This window comes from Anticarsia gemmatalis, chromosome W (genome assembly GCF_050436995.1).
Source record: "Anticarsia gemmatalis isolate Benzon Research Colony breed Stoneville strain chromosome W, ilAntGemm2 primary, whole genome shotgun sequence".
Classification (NCBI taxonomy): Eukaryota; Metazoa; Arthropoda; class Insecta; order Lepidoptera; family Erebidae; genus Anticarsia; species Anticarsia gemmatalis.
In genome coordinates, this window is record NC_134775.1 from 2,845,491 (window position 1) to 2,856,750 (window position 11,260).

Below are 11,260 nucleotides of genomic sequence, written 5' to 3' on the forward strand. Positions count from 1 at the left end.
TCGTTGGGTGGTGGAAGTAGTAAACGGCTATTTTAAACGCGATTTTAAAATATTTCGTAACGAATTTTTTAATAAAAACGTACCGCACATGATGCAAATGTTTTCGATAGCCGCAAGTCTTCTAAATAAATTCGGAGTCAGGCTGAGCAATAGAAATGAAGCTGAAGAAATAATTCAAATAATTAGGGAACGCTTAACATTAAATAACCATTTAGCTGATTTTGTAAATCTAACAAATATGAATAGATGATCATCGAATTTCATTAATATAAATGCTCAGTCTGACAGTAGATTAATATTTCCCCGTCTTGAATATAGGGACCTAATATTATTTGCCCTCGGTACCTATCAAATCAAACAAGCAAGATCATATTATAGCGAACATATTAGATTTCATGGAGGATAAAGAATCGAAATATGCAGAGAAAACATTAATGTATCAGAGAATCGTTTAAGAGGGAGTGGAGATAATGCTCTAATCAGAGGCAAAATAAAATCTAGACATATATCAAGAAAAATATATTATGTTTACATAATAATTGAAAATAATGTATCTGGAAGAGACGGCATTATTGATTATTATTGTGTTGTGCACATGTTATGACTCTTGTGTGGTATCTTGTATGGGCCAGGCATCAGCCTTCAATATTGGCACCCGCAGCATTCCTCGATGCTGTAGTTATTAGAGAAGACATTGAATAAAGATATTATTATGAAACATGTCGTGTTTTTTATTTTCATTTATCCTTTGCCTACCTACCAAGTATTTATCTACCACTTTCTACTGAACGACAGTATTAATTAGATTGCCATTTATGTTTGCCAACAATAGACCACATAATTGGCATAATTAGGTAATTATTGTAATCTGTGCAATAGACTTAGCACTATAGTAGTTCCTATTAAATAAATAAAAGACTGCCTTGTCTATTTTGCTTTAAAACTTGAAACCAATTTTTTTAACATAAACTGAGTCATAGACTTACCTATCATTTAAATTGATTACAATAATGGTAAGTGAAATTACGAAACTAACATCATTAGGTATACGTAAACCTTAGATAGGTACTCATCTTATACTCGTCTAATGTTAAAGTGTGACTCATCAAATGTGATAAAATGCATTTCAAATTGCATTTATTTATTTTAAAAGTTATTTATTTTGTTATTAAAGTTAGATTGATGGACTTAAATAATAAAGTAACCTATTTGTTAAACCTCCATTGTAAATTCTAACCTTTAAAGTATTATTTCAATATTCAATTATTGTGGCCTTTTACGTGCTGTTTTTGACGAAATAGTGTATAATACATACAAATAAACAAATCTCACAATATTTTGTTGTTGTACACATAAATTAGAGTCCAGGTACAGCTCCTATAGATATTTGACCATTGTTCTTTGTGTTAGTTACTTGGCAACACTATGTAAATGTCAACAGCTAAGTGACAGCTGTCACTTGAGTTTGACAATGTCTATTGATGCGTACGTAGGTATGAGTTCTGTTATTTGGCGGTACTTTTGACGTTTGTGTGACTATCACAATAAATTCAACAACAGGTAGAGAGTGAAACTTAACTGAGTTGTTTCCGGAGCTCGTTGATGATGATAGCACTTGCGAACGATATCACTTGTTCTTCAGAGGTTGTACTTTAGTAAACTATTGCACTTAAACTGATATTACGAGGAATTTGCGAAAATAGAAAATTAATATAAGATCGTGATGTACACTGTGGCAGTGTTGCCAGGAGAGGTGTTACCGAAGGGTATCGTGTAATATCCCAGGTAACTAGGTTGTGGAGGTCAGATAGGCAGTCGCTCCATGTAAAACACTGGTATTCAGCTGCATCCGGTGAAACTGGAGGTCGACTCCAACACAATTTGGAAAAAAGGCTTAGCTGATTATATACAGGGTGTAAATGACGGCTAACCGAAAACTTCAGTGGTAAGTTTGTGACACTGTATGCGCGAAATTTACTCCAACGTTATATCTCGGAAATGATTGCGTACAACCACGTCTATGCACTTATATGTATGCAACGCTATCATTAGATAACAATCTTACGTATCGCTTATTGTATCGTAAGTAAGCCCTTAAGTTACAAAAGCTCATAGTCTAATTGTACGTAAATATCTACCTACTTGACTTACGTGAAATCAAACAATAATAGCAAAATGTAACCAATAATAAGAAAGTGCTACAACAAATTGTTATCAATGTCAATGAACACGCAATTACCCGGTGTCTGGCGAGAGTTTGGATACCTTTGGATTCTGGACGTACAGGTGCAGAGCACGCCGTGCACTTCCACGTACTTCACCATAACACATTATCATTTCTTCGTATTCACAAACACAACTGCACTTAGTTATGGTAACACCCACACCTTCAGCCTTAGATTAAGTTTAGAATATAGTTTATGCTTAGCCAGCAGAATGCTGACAATTCTTAGTAATGAGATAAGCCGGGCCCAACGGATGTGTCTCTCCTGAGGGTCTAACTGTCGTAAACAACTCAGAATTAAAAAAGCCTCCGAATCGGCTATACATGTATTTTTGTGTTTAATTTCTCACATTAGTTTTAATTAAATTAGTTTTTAAAAAATTGTTTCCCCGCTCCGGAAACAAGAGTGGCGCAGCCGGTAGGATTTCACTCAGTAATCATAGATTTTCCGCGGTAAACTCAAATCGTCGCGCCGCGTCAATTTCGACGACGAGTGGAATCCGACGAATCTCGATTAAGAAACAGCCGGTGTGGGAGTCGCAGTCGGTTGGTGAGTGAAATTTTTCGCCAATCCTTGTTCCGCTATCCTCCTATATATATCCTATATTAATATAATTACATTATTTTGAGATCGAAACTCTCTCATTATAACGTGTCCAATTGTTTATGTTATAAGTTCCATTGTTCTTATCTCTGTGCTATGAATAAAATAAACAGAGTTGTTTAAAAGTCAGAGAATACAAATTTTTTGGACGTGGGTAGTCAGAAGGGTTGGTCACAAATAATTAGCTCCACAAAGTTTTATTTAATTTAAATATATAAAACAGTATATTTACATAGTTTATGTACTTAACCATCAACTAAACACCCTACCTGCCGGTTACAATAATTTCCTGACTCTAATCTCCACTGTGCACAAATGGACACCATGCAGGCTACACTTGATGAGATGAACATCAGCATTCATAGTAGGATGGCAGAATTCGAAGCTCAACTGTTGAAGTCCTCCCCTACAACCGTCTCCAGCTTAACAAGTGACTTCATAGCATACCGTGCCTTTGTCACCCAGGCTTTAAAACTGCTACAGTCCCAAATCGACACATTGGCACGCACTGTTGATGTTATGGAAATGCAGAGGCGGAAGAAGATACTGCTGCTTCACGGTGTGGCAGAGAGTGAGCAGAAGGTCGAGGATGTGCAGCAGACCATCACCAAATTGGTCACCAACCAGTTAGGCGTCAGTGACTTTCATCATCAATGCATCAAGCGCTGCCAACGCCTTGGCAAGAAACACTCTCCTAAGCGGCCTAGACCTATTCTTGTGAAGCTGGTGGACTCGGATGTTCGTGACAAGATGTGGTTCTCGAAAACAAAGCTGAAGGGCACGGGCGTCACAATGTCTGAGTTCCTCACGAAGACTAGGCACGATGTGTTCATGGCCGCACGGGAGAAGTTCGGTGTCGCCAAATGCTGGACTCGTGAGGGTACAGTGTTCATAAAAGGCCCGGATGACACGCGGTATCGGGTCACCTCGTTGGTGGAGCTGAGCAGGATTGGCGAACTCGTGCCTAAGTCGACCTCAGCCCCTAAGAAGCCCGAGGTACCAGTTGCTGCGAAGTCCAAACGCACAGTTGCCAAGAAGTGATGGAAAATCCTGCTATTTGTTACTAGTTCAGGTACACATTTATTTTCCTTAAATTTTTCTTCCTAACTTCCTAATACCTTCACTTATGCTACTATTTTTAACTCATATTTGCACATCATGATGCGTGACAATGACACGACCAAACGTCATCTGTCAAATGTCAAACGTCATCTGTCACTGCCCTTCCTTCCGCTTAACGTTTCGTTTCTCCTATTATCTTGATATATGTAATTATTGTTATGCTATTATTTTTAAACTATTCCTAATTATTTATTTATTTCCTTTGAATTTCCTTTCTTTGTAGTTTTATTTTATTTAATATCTTTGTGCCTGAACTAGCTATTTTGTTTTTATTTATTTTTACTCATCTTGCGTTTGCATTATCTGTTACGTTTAGTTTTCACAACTGGCAGATGGAACAATTAACGTTTTGTTATATTTTATTTAGTTATTATATTTATTATTTAACTTTTATATTTACACATACATTACTATTGTTGAAGTATATTTATAGTATCACATATATTATTATTATATATTTCACACTGTTATCATGTCGCTACATGACGACAGTGTCGATAGTGATGATTTTTTTTCAGCTGACAGTGATTCCAGTTTTGCTAGTGTTCCTTCTCTCGCTGAGACAATATCGTCTCATTTCTCTGGTGCCCTTAGAAATCTGAATGTTGTCCATATCAATGCCCAGAGTATTCCGGCTCATTATCCAGATATGCTGACTAGTTTTGACTGTACAAACCTACACGCTATATTAGTCTCAGAGTCATGGCTTAAGCCGTGCTTAGCCTCTTCCGCATACTCACTCCCTGGTTATCAGCTCATCAGAAATGATCGGGCTGTGGGAGGTGGGGGTGGCGTTGCCATATATCTTAAAAATAACATCCCCTATTCTATCATTAGTTCGTCATCACATGCTGATGTTGGCGAACACCTTTTTCTTGAGATTGTACTTCTCCACTCTAAAATACTGCTCGGTGTATTTTACTGCCCCTCTTCTCGCATTGATTATTTCTCATCTTTTGAGATTCTTTTAGAAAACTTTACTCCAATGTACAGTCAAACCATAATCATGGGTGATTTTAACACTTGTCTCCTTAAAAACGATTCCCGCTCCACCACACTCCAGTCTATAGTTAAATCCAACAACCTGTCTATCCTTCCTCTCAGTGCCACACACCACTTTCCCAACTGCACTCCCTCCTTACTTGACCTCATTCTTGTCTCCTCCTCAAATCGTGTCTCCAAACATGGTCAGTGTCCAGCTGATGCTTTCTCCTACCACGATTTACTTTTTCTATCCTACCGAATCCGACCACCTAAACCCAAACCGAAAACCCTTGTACATCGTAATTTTCGTGACATGGATGTTGTTAAGCTTTGCGAGGATGCCGGCAATATTAATTGGAGCTCAGTCTTTGACTCTGACTGCGTTGATGACAAGGTGGCTATATTGACAAATAAATTAACCGATCTATACGACACTCACGCACCTTTTCGTCAAATCAAAGTGAAACAGCTTCCGTCGCCTTGGCTTACGGACGACATCAAATCACTGCTCCATAAAAAATCTATAGCCAAAACTAAGTACAGATGTCGCCCCTCTGAATCTAACAGAGAAAAATATGTATCCATACGTAATCACTGCAGCAAGGTGTGTAGGAATGCACAACGCCGACACATTCAAGAATCCGTTGAAAACGGAGATCCAGCCAAGGTTTGGAAATTTCTTAAGTCACTGGGGGTCGGCAAACCGCAACAAAACCCTGTCCCAAATAATACTAATATGAACCTTTTAAATCAACACTTCTCTGCATTATCAAATTTAGATAGTACCATGAAACGTAATACACTCAGTTATCTTTCTTCTTGTTCGACTCCTGACTGTTCTCCATTTGTCTTCAGTCAATTCACTGCTTGTGATGTTAAGAAGAGCATCTTGTGCATCACATCGAATGCGCAGGGAGCTGATTGTGTCAGCCGTAATATGATCCTTCCCATCCTTGATGTAATACTCCCTATCCTATGTCATATCCTTAACTTTTCTATCACTAGCGGCATCTTTCCGTCCACATGGAAGGATGCCCAAATTATCCCTATACCAAAAAAACGTAACCCCACTACTTTTTCTGAATATCGTCCCATATCCATACTTCTCTTCCTATCCAAAGTACTTGAACGCCTAGTACATATGCAACTCAGCAACTATCTTTCATCAAACCTACTCCTAAATCCTTTCCAATCCGGTTTCCGCCCTGGTCATAGTACTACTACGAGCCTGGTTCATATTACGGAGGACATCAGATCGGGTATGGAAGATGGCAAGCTTACAACCCTAGTTTTGCTAGACTTCAGTAGCGCTTTCAATTGTGTTGATTTTGATGTTCTACTAGGTATATTGTGTTCTCTTAACATATCTCCATCAGTGGTTGACTGGTTTCGTAGTTACCTGTATGGGCGCCGGCAACGTATTAACATTGAAAACAATGTCTCGGATTGGTGCGCGTTATCTGCTGGCGTACCGCAGGGCGGCGTTTTATCTCCCTTACTTTTCGCAGTTTTTATAAATTCAATATCCAATCGCTTAACTTCTTCCTACCACCTCTATGCAGATGATCTACAAATTTATTCTTCTGCTCCCGCGGATAGGTTGACGGAAGCTGTGGACACGATAAATAGTGATCTGGTTCGCATTTGTGAATGGAGTAAGTCGTATGGTCTCAATGTCAATCCTCACAAAACACAGGCCATTGTCATCGGTAGCCCCAGGATGCTCTCTAGAGTAGATTGGACAGTAGTACCCACTGTGATCTTTGACGGCACTACCGTCCCTTTTAGTGATTGTATTAAAAACCTGGGTTTATATTTTGACAGGAGCTTATCCTGGAGTCCTCAACTCCAGGAACTCAGCCGTAAAATATTTGCTTCGGCGGGGTCCTTGCGCAGGCTACGCAATTTTCTCCCCATCAACACTAAAATCGCGCTTGTACAATCCCTTCTCTTCCCCATCCTTGATTATGCCGATGTCAGCTATCCCGATCTAACCGAGGACCAACTAAACAAGCTTGAGCGCCTTCAAAATTTCTTTATCAGGTTCATATTTGGATTACGCAAATATGATCACGTCTCAGAGTATCGAAACAAGCTCAAGTGGTTATCAATACGTTCACGCCGGAATGCTCACATTCTCTATCTTCTGTACAATATCTTGTTTAATCCTTTGTCTCCCTTCTATCTCAAACAACGTTTTGTTTTCTTACATGACACACATTCAAGATTTTTACGATCATCAGAGAATTTAAGACTTAAGATGCCTGTGCATTCCACTAAATTCGCAGACAAATCATTTACTGTGCAAGCTGTGCGGTTGTGGAATGCGCTACCGTTACCCATTAGGCGAGCTCAGAGCTTGCCAATTTTTAAAAATCGGGTGAAGGAGCACTACTTATCACTGCAAAACGATTTTACTTGAATACTTCTCACTCTTTGCTTTCACTAACCTAAGTTCTTTACTTTCCCATGACTGTCTAAACTCCTCTTGCTATCTCTGTATGAATATAATTACATGTATATTTAAAAAAAATATATATTTATATATTTATATATTTATTTATTTATATATATATATATATATATATATATATATATATATATATATATATTCTATGTATTATTTACATATGTGGTTATTTATTTATAGATGATGTCTATTCTATTCTATTTTTTTTTTTTATTTATTTTTTTATATGTATACGATTTGTATTTATTCTTTATTTTATATAACTCACACATTTAGGTTAACGTGACTTGTACGCAGTACTACCTCTTTTCTGGTAAACATCTCTTTCCATCCCATGGTTGCCTGTAAGAGATTGCCTTGTGCGATAAGGCCGCCGATTGTGCATAGGAATTGTATCCAGCCTTAGATTATAGTTTTTATCTACTCCTATATTTTACTGATACACTGTGTACAATAAAGAGTTTTATTATTATTATTATCTTTTCTGATATATGTAATTATAAAATGTGTTTTAAATGTCTCTTAAATGTGTTTTAAATATGATTTTACACATATTTTATACAGGGTGTAAATGACAGCCTACCGAAAACGAAAAAAAATGACTTTAGACACGATTCTGGTACTTATGGCGTTGAAAATTTTCATCGGTTTTTTCTTGATTTTTCCGATTTTTTATGCGTTTTTTTTATTTTTTTTTGGTATTATTTCGTTAATACTACACAATGCAACATGAATATGAAAAAAAATCCGTCATATTACTGTTTTTCACAAAAAACAGCAATGGATTAAAACAACGTATAAATTCGCTATCAGCTGTGCGCGGCCAACGACACCGCGCCGGCGGCGGCCGGCCGCGACGGTCGACGTCACGCCGCGTACCTACGCGCGCCACACAGACACACGATTACGCACACAGCTGTCAGCCTCACACTCACTAGTATGCAGCGTTACTTAGTATTTGTTCTATGTTAAAAATGAAAATTACATAATTATCCCGCTCTCCGATAAAAGGTAAATTCATAAGATTTAAAATGTGTGATATCTTATTATTACACGTACAAATACATACAGAACGACAAAAAATCCTATTGATATTCTTTAGCGCTATAAAAATCTCTAAAAAACAATTTAACATGTATTGTCGCTTTGTTCCATTTGTTCTTGCAAATTTCTTTTCGATATTTACACGCTCATTCATACTTCATACAAGCGCGGTGCGACTCGAAAAGAAGATGGCCGTAGTGACGCGTGACGCCGCGACCGCGCGTGGATGTTACATAGATGGGATGCGACAAAATGGATGCTAAGTAATTCTCCGGGGATTATGAATTACTAGCTGACCCGCGCAACTTCGCTTGCGTCACGTAATAGAGAATGGGAATTTTCCCCGTTTTTGTAACATTTTTCGTTACTACTCCGCTCCTTATGGTCGTAGCGTGATGATATATAGCCTATAGCCTTCCTCGATAAATGGGCTATCTAACAGTGAAAGAATTTTTCGAATCGGACCAGCAGATCCTGAGATTAGCGCGTTCAAACAAACAAACAAACTCTTCAGCTTTATAATATTAGTATAGATGATAAGTTAGTTTCTCTGATAAGAATATTAATGGATATTGATTGTTATTATTGTTATGTACCTACATTTTTTATGGTTTAATTAAATAAACGTTTCGTGTTTATTTTATTTACTTTAAGCTGATTTTATGTTATAAATATCAAAGTATTTTAAACTTACATCAATAATGTTTGTAATGTTATTTGGTATTTGAATAAAACTACAATGCAACCAGTAACAACTGTGACAAGTAAAAATAGTAATGCCACATCAATATTTTATTGAATCTAATCTCTCGCTGGGATCCTAACTCGTCGCTCGTCACCAAATCGGCGGCGCGCGCACGGACGGCGCGGAGGGAGCGGGTGGCGCGGGCGAGGGGCGGCGCGAGTGAGCGGAGAGGCGCCCGCGCCGGCGGCTCTCTTTGATCGATAGTTCGAGCAATTCGCTCGCGGAAGACGGAAGCTCTTCACCGGTGTCGTTCGTTATGTCCTATTCGTCGTGTCGTGTGTGAACTGTTGTTTATTATTACTTGTTATTGTTTCGGTTTTGAGTTGTTAGTGTTTTTATTGTTATTATTTTTGTTGTTATTGTTTTCGAAGTGCAGTTGTGTTCGTAAATAGGAAGAAATGGAAGGTATGGTGAAGCACGTGGAAGTGCACGGCGTGCTCTGCACCTGTACGTCCGGATCCAAAGGTACTCAAACTCTCGCCATACACCAGGTATTTGCGTGTTGATAGACATTGATAACAATTTGTTTTAGCACTTTCTTATTATTGGTTACATTTTGCTATTATTGTTTTGATTTCACGTAAGCCAAGTAGGTACCTACCTACTTACAATTTTACTATGAGCTATTGTAACATACGGGCCTACTTACGATACCATAAACGATACATAAGATTGTTATCTAATGATAGGGTTGCATACTAGTGAGCGCATAGACGTGGTGGTACGCGTACGTACCTACGACGCGTCGCGACATGTCGTCGCTCAGCGCGCCACCGCCGCCAGAAGTCTCGTAGGCATGCGCGGAGAAACATCGCGTTGTTCACTATACATTGAACGCTCAAAAATGACTAACTCGGGAACCAATCATTTCCGAGAAATATCGTTGGAGTACGCGCATACAGTGTCACAAACTTACCAGTAAAGTTTTCGGTTAGCTGTCATTTACACCCTGTATAATAATATAAATTTTATACAAACATATAATATTAAAATCAATTTAAAACTCTTAGCAATTACATTTTGCTTTATACTATTGTTCAATTTGATTTACCTGTGTAAATTGTTTTATTTTTTTAATTTTGTGATTTTTTTTTATATTAGTGTTATATCTGTGTTGTACATTACTCTGTAACAATGTCGAACCCTAGTATCGAACCTGTTCCTACTGTCGAACAAATGCCAAAGGAAATTATTCAGTTAATACCTTTATATAATGGGGATAAAAGACTGTTAAATCTTTATTTGAAAAAGTGTCAATATGTCCTTGAGCGATACAAGGGAAGCCATGAACAAAATCTTTACGTATATAACGTGATAACTAGCCGTTTGCGAGACGACGCAGCCGCACTTCTATCAGAACGCGATGATACTGTGACATGGTCCACATTTCGGGAATTACTCGTCCAACATTTCGGAGACCCACGTAGCGAAGCTTGCATAAATATTGAACTTGAATCTTTAGAAATTAAACCCGGTGAAAGTTATTTAGAATTTTGTAACAGAATCCAAAGTGTCCGATCAGCTCTAATAACCAAGGTCAACATGATTGATGATACAGATTTGAAACGCGCGAAATCTATTACCTATAACAATACGGCTCTGAATGTATTCTTGTATAATCTTCCTGAGAATATGATACGTATTGTTAGACTTAAGGCACCCGAAACATTGGAAGCGGCCTTGAGTTTAGTACTTGAGGAAGTTAATTTCTTAGAGCAGTATAATGGCAAAAATCGTATCCAAGGTCAATCTCATAGTTCAGGATCAAGGTTAGTAATGACTCCAGCTGAATACAAACCCTTATTGCCTGGTAATATGAGTGCACCAAAATTTAATTTCGGTATTAATAACTTACATTGCTGGTTGTCGTCTACAGCCAACACTAATGTTATCGTCAGCGAAGTACCACATAACAAGTTCTTAAATGAATCTAAAATTAATTACTTGCTGCGTTTTATATGTAATAGATATAGAAGAGTAGATGGCGCTGCCGTCGCGTAAACACGGAGTTCGTGTCGAAAGTTATATGATAATTGATTTCAATTAAAAAATACTCGTTTAAAACAT